This window comes from Cebus imitator, unplaced genomic scaffold (assembly GCF_001604975.1).
Source record: "Cebus imitator isolate Cc_AM_T3 unplaced genomic scaffold, Cebus_imitator-1.0 Scaffold182, whole genome shotgun sequence".
Lineage (NCBI taxonomy): Eukaryota > Metazoa > Chordata > Mammalia > Primates > Cebidae > Cebus > Cebus imitator.
This window is the reverse complement of record NW_016107497.1, coordinates 1,358,383-1,365,150: the sequence shown is the minus strand read 5'-3', so window position 1 is coordinate 1,365,150 and position 6,768 is coordinate 1,358,383. Positions and strand designations below refer to the sequence as shown.

General features: G+C 36.4%; 1 long non-coding RNA gene across 1 annotated transcript; it reads left to right on the top strand.

The window, feature by feature from the left end:
• Window positions 1-493: 493 nt before the first annotated feature.
• LOC119473770 lies at window positions 494-3,027 on the top strand. Its single transcript, XR_005202991.1, has 3 exons — window positions 494-559; window positions 2,156-2,270; window positions 2,932-3,027. It is a non-coding gene; the product is annotated as an uncharacterized LOC119473770 (long non-coding RNA).
• The last annotated feature ends 3,741 nt before the right edge of the window (window positions 3,028-6,768 follow it).

Below are 6,768 nucleotides of genomic sequence, written 5' to 3'. Positions count from 1 at the left end.
CTGATTATTTTGAGTAGGTAGCCTACCATATGGCAGACCCTTAATAAATGTTTAATCATAGTAACAATTGCAATAGGAGCAACAAATAACAATAATTAAAGCAATCTACTACCACTGACTGATTTATCTTCCCTAAAATTAGAATAAATGTGAGCCCACTACCAGACAGGGCTGTTGAAGGGTGTGATAAAACATTGAAATTTCTGAAGACAGCATCTGGTAAATAGTTATTAATATTTTTATTATATGTTGTTACTGTTATGTATGTGTGTGTATATATATATATATATATATATACATACATACAATATACACACACACACACACACACACACACATATACAAACACACACATACACACACACACTCTCTCTCTCTCTCTCTCTTATTTTATTTGTAAAAAACTCCTTACAGAATGACAAATATTTATACCACTTTGTTTTTGGTTTTATCTTGTTTTGTTTGTTTTTATTTTTCTCATATGTTCTTCACGGGGGTGAATGGATTTAACATTGCTGAAACAATTACGACGTGTTTTCATGTTGGAGCCAATTTGGAGGTAGGTATAGAGCTTAATACAGTACAACTGGCAACAGAAAATCAGTCTCACCAGGCAAATTAGACTACCATAACTCTGAAATGAACAGAGCCTAGAAAACTAAAGCCATAGAAAAAGCAGGGATGTGGAGATGGTGGGGTGAGTTAGGTGCAGTGGGAGGAATATAGATTCCTGGATGCTGCCAAATGTTGAAAAAAATAAGTACTTTAAGTATTATAGAGATTCTACCCTTAACATTTTTACTAACATTGTTTTTCTCACATGCATTCATCTATCTAACACTCTATCCTCCTATTAATCTGTCTTGTTTTTCAAATGTCCAAAGCAACTTGCATACATCAGTATACTTCCCCTTAAATACTAAGCTGCATGCCTCTTTTGAAAGATCAGGTTCACTTTTCAGTAGTCAAATATTTTTTCAATTAAATTTTTTAAAGTTTTTGGACTATTTTTTGTTCTGATATTATTTGTAGATATGGAGTAAAGTACTTGGCTGCAGGATATTATATTTTTCTTGAAGAATTTAATAGGCACATTTCAAGATTAAATTTTAGTTACAGTTAAATTGGCAACCTAACAATTAATGATGTTCATGGCCACATGTAGTGGCTCATGTCTATAATCCCAACACTTTAGGAGGCTGAGGTTGGCAGATCACTTGAGACCAGGAATTTGAAAACACCCTGGGAAACATGGCAAAAACCATCTCTATGAAAAATACAAAAAGCCCAGTGTGGTGATGAGCGCCTGTAGTCTCAGCTACCTAGGAGGCTGGGGTGGGAAGATTACTTGGGTCCAGAAGGCCAAGGCTTCACTGAGCCATGGTCCAGCCACTGCGCTCCAGCCTTGGTGACAGAGTCAGACCTCCTGTCACACACACAAAAAAGAAAAAGAAACCCAGATATTTATGGTGCTATAATGTAAATAAGAATTACTTTATTAACAGCAACTATAACATATGAATATTTCCACCAACCTACTGAATTTTCTAAATGTTTTATAGCAATTTACTTATTTCCTCAAAATCTCTGTGAATAAAATTTGGCAGAAATCAATTAAATTTTACTTATGTGACAATTAAGGCAGAGAAAGAAAATATAGAGTTTGTAGTTCAGTGGTTAGAGAATTTCAGACTTTGGACTAGGAACTAAAATCTGCATTATGGAAACCGGGAAATAATTTACTTCATGTAAGCTAATGTACATGTCCATAAACAATGCATAGTATATAAAAACACACAGCCTAACAACCGTCTAACAGAATAAAGAAATGCACTATAGTTGTATAAACCAGATAATTTTTAGGATAAGCTTAGTTTCAAAATATTAAACAAAATTTTTCTTACAGCATTATGCACATTCTATTTTGTATATTAATTACTTGAATACAAGTTATATTTTCCTTATTGAACTATACAGTCCCTGAAAGTGAGGGAAGTAAAAGGAATTAATTGTTAGTGGTCACCTGGTTTTAATAGATGTTTAGTATAGATTACACTAATTTCAACTTACTTGAAACAGTTGCTATTACGTTCTTTTTCAAATAAGAAGTCTTTTGGTCAGAGGTTAAATAATATGGTCAAAATTATATATGTAGGAGGTGGAGCCAAATGGCCAAATAGAAGACCCCACACTGATCATCCCCACTGCGAGGGCACCAATTTAACAACAATCTACACAGAAAAAGCACCTTCATAAGAACCAAAAATCAGGTGAGCACTCACACTACCTGGTTTCAACTTGATATTGCTGAAAGACGCACTGAGTGTAGAGGACAGTCTTGAATCGCCAATGCCACCCCTCTCCCATCCCCTGAAGCAGCCACATGATAGAGAAAAAAAACTCTGCTTGGCAGATGGAGAGGACAGGGATTGTGAGACGTTGCATTAAATTGAGTGCTCCCCTGTTACAGAAGAAAGCAAAAGCGGGCTGACATCAGCTGATGCCCACCCAAAAAAGCAGTATTTAAACCTGCCCTTACCAGATGGGAATCACTAATCCCATCGTTCTGAACTTGAGTTCCAGCATCACTTGCCACCATGAGTTAAAGTGCTCTGGGGCTCAAAATACACTTGAAAGACAGTCAAGGCTACAAGACTACAACTCCTAGGTGAGTCCAAGTGCAGAAATATGCTCAAAGCCAAACGACTAAGACACCAGCTGGCGTGGCTAAGGAATTGCTTGTGATCCACCATTCTCACAACCCCAGCTGCATACCTTGTGGCTTCAAAAGAGACCCTTTCCTTTCTGTTGAGGAATGGAGAGAAAATAAGACATTATCATTTGGATACCAGCTCAGCACAAAAGGACAGAGCACCAGTCAGAGTCATGAGGCTCATTTTCCAGGCCCTTACTCCAATATGACATTTCTAGATACACCGTGGGCCAGAGGAGATGTTGCTATCTTGAAGGAAAGGACACATCACCTGCAACTGAAGAACCCTTGGTCCCTGAATAACAATCAGCAATACCCAGGTAAGCATGTTGTGGGCATTGGGTGAGATTTTGAGACTAGCTATCTTCAAAACGTAAGACTCAGCACATACCCAGCTGTTGTAGCTATAGGAAAAATTCCTTCTGCTTAAGGAAAGTGGAGGGAAGAGTAAAGAATATTTTGCCTTGCACCTTAAGAACTAGCTCATCTACAGAGGTGTGGAGCACTAAGCCAGCTCTTGGGGTTCCTGATTCCAGGTCTTGGCTCTTGGATGGTATTTCTGGACTTGCCCTGTGCCAGAGGGGAGCCCACTTCCCTGAAGGGTGAGTTTCATGCCAGGCAGCATTCACCACAGCTGACTTAAGGGTGCTTGGGACTTAAATAAATATCAGCAGCAACCTGGCAATACCCTCCATGGGCCAGTGGTGGCAGTGACCATGGGTAAAGCTCTTCTGCCTCTGGAAAGGGGAGGGGAGAGTGGGAAGGACTGTGTCTTGTGATTCCAGTGTCAGCTTAGCCAGAGTAAAATAGAATAGCAGGTAGATTTCTAACGTGCTTGACTCCAACATTTGCTCTTGGACAGAATCTCTGGAACTACACGAGACCTGGGGAAATTTACTTTCTTTAAGGGAAGGACATAAGCCTCGCTGGATTCAGTACCTGCTGATTGCAGAACACCAGCGTGTCGAGCAAACATAGACAGTAGCCAGACACTGCTTACAGTGGGCCATGCATGAAACCCAGTGCTGTTCTGGCTTCAAGTCTAACTCAGCACAGTGACCCAGTGAGGGTGGCCACGGGGGTGCTTGTGTTACTTCACTTCCAGCTCTGAACAGAGAGAGAGAATCCATGGGAGAAAGTAAGAGAACAAGAGCCTCTGCCTGGTATTCCAGAGACTTCTTCTGAAACTTATTTAAGGTTATCAAGATGGTACCTCTAGAAGTTTTCTAGAACCACAGCATTACTGAGGTTGGTATGACCCCTAATACAGATACCACTTAGAATGCAAAACCCAAGTCATTTATAATACTACGAAAGCCTTCCCAAGAAGTATGAGTAGAAACAAACTCGGACTCTACAATAAGTATCTAACTCTTTAAAAGTTAGACACAGATGAAAATCCATAACCATCAAGACCATCTAGAAAAACACGACCTCAGCAAATGAACTAAACATGGGAACCAGGGACAAATCCTGGAGAAATACAGCTATGTGAGCTTTTAGACAGAAAATTCAAAATAGCTGTTTTGAAGAAACTCAAAGAAATTCAGGATAACACAGAGGAGGAATTCCATATTCTATCAGATAAATTTAATAAAGAGACTGAAATAATAAAAAAGAATCCAGTAGAAATTCTGGAGTTGAGAAATGCAGTTGACATAGGGATGAATGCATCAGTCTTTTACTAGCAAAATTCATCAAAAAGAAGAAAAGAAATAGTGAATTTGGAGACATGCTATTTGAAAATATATAGTCTGACTAGAACAAAGAATAAAAACAATGAAGCATGCCTACAGGATCTAGAAAAAGCCTCGAAATGGCAAATCTAAGAGTTAGTGAGAATAAAGAGAAGACAGAGAAAGAGATAGGAATAGAACGTTTATTCAAAGGCACACAAGAGAACTTTTCAAACCTAGAGAAATATATCAATAACCAAGTATGGAAAGATTGTAGAACTTCAGGCAGACTTAATCCAAAGACTACTACCTCAAGGGATTTAATAATAAAACTCTCAAAGACCAAGGATTAAAAATAAGCCTAAAAGCATCAAGAGAATAAATAAATAAATAAATAACATACAATGGAGCTCCAATATGTATAGAAGCAGATGTTTCAGTGGAAACCTTATAGGACAAGGGAGAGTGGCATGACATATTTAAAGTGGTGAAGAAAAAAACTTTACCCTAGACTAGTGTATCTGGTGATATTACCCTTCAGACATGAAATCTTTATTTATAAAGGCTTTTCCACCAAAGAAAAGCTGATTTCCTATCCAACAGGAAATACCAAAGGGAATGCTTCATTCAGTAAGGAAAATATGTTAATAAGCAATAAGAAATCATCTGAAGGTGCAAATCAAACTGGCAATAGGAAGTACAGGGTAAAACATAGAATATTATAACATTGTAAATGTTGTTTGTAAACTACTGTTAAGTAGAAAAAATAAATGATAAATCAATAAAAATAAGTCTGACCATATTTCAAGACACAGAGAGTAGAATAAGATATAAATAGAAAAAAAAATAAAAAGTGAGGAGATGAAGAATTTTTATTAGCTTTCCATTTCCTTGCTTGTTTGTTTATGCAAACAGTGTTATTATTAGCTTAAACTAATAGATTATAAGATAGTATTTCCAAGCCACATGACAACCTCATATCAAAAACATACAACAGCTATGCAAAAAATAAAAGAAATTAAACAATGCCACTAGAGAAAATTACCTTTGTGAAGGAAGGAAACAATGAAGAGAAGACCTAAAAATAACCAGAAAACAAATAACAAAATGGTCGCAGTAAGTCCTTACATAGTGAAAATAACATTAAATGTAAATAGACTAAACTCTCCAATCAAAAGACATAGAGTGGCTGAATGGAAAAAAATGAGAAACAATAATCTGGTCCCTTTCAGAAACACACTTCACCTAAAAAGACACACATAGATTGAAAGCAAAGTCATGGAAAAAGATATTCCATGCCAATGGAAGCCAAAAAACAGCAGGAATAGTTATATCACACAAGATAGATGTCAAGATAAAAACTATGATACTAGAAAAAGATGACATTACATAGCAATAAAAGGGTCAATTTAGCAAGAAAATGTAACAATTTTAAATATATATGGACCCAACAGTGAAGCACACAGATATATAAAGCATATATTATTGGAGCTAAAGAGAGAAAGAGACACCAAAACAATAACATCTGGAGACTTCAACACTCCACTCTCAGCATTGGACTGATCTTCAGACATAACATCAACAAAAAAAATTATATTTAACCTACACTATAGACTAAATGGATCTAAAAGATATTTACAGAAAATTTCATCTAATGGCTCCAAAATATACATTATTTTCCTCAGCATGTGGATTTGTCTCAAGGATCGGTTGTATGTTAGGATACAAAACAAATCTTAAAACATTCAAAGGATTGAAATAATATCAAGCATCCTCTCTGACCACAAAGAATAAAACTAAAAATTAACAATAAGAGGAATGTTAGAAATTATACAAACACATGGAAAATAAACACTATGTTCCTAAACGACCTGTGGGTCAATTAAGACATCAAGAAGAAAATTGAGAAATTCATTAAAACAAATGATAATGGAAACATAACATAGAAAACTTATGAGAAACCGTAAAAGCAGTACTAAAAAGGCAGCTCATAACTACAAGTGCCTACATCAAAAAAGGGGAAAAGCTTCAAATAAACAACCTAACAAGTGCATTTTAAATAACTAGAAAAGGAAGAGCAAACCAATGTCCAAAATTAGTAGAAGAAAAGCAATAACCAAGATCAGAGCAGAAAAAATTAATTTGAAGGAAAAAATACACAAAAATCAATGAAGCAAAAATCTGTGTTTTTTTTTTTCCTAATAATAAACAAAACTGACAAATCTTTAGGAAGACTAAGAAAAACAGAAGCCAGGCATGGTGACTTATGCCTGTAATCTCAACACTTTGGGAGGTTGAGGTAGGTAGATTGCTTGAGGCCAGGAATTCAAGACCAGGCACAATGGTGAAACCTTGTCTTTACTAAAATATAGCTGGGCA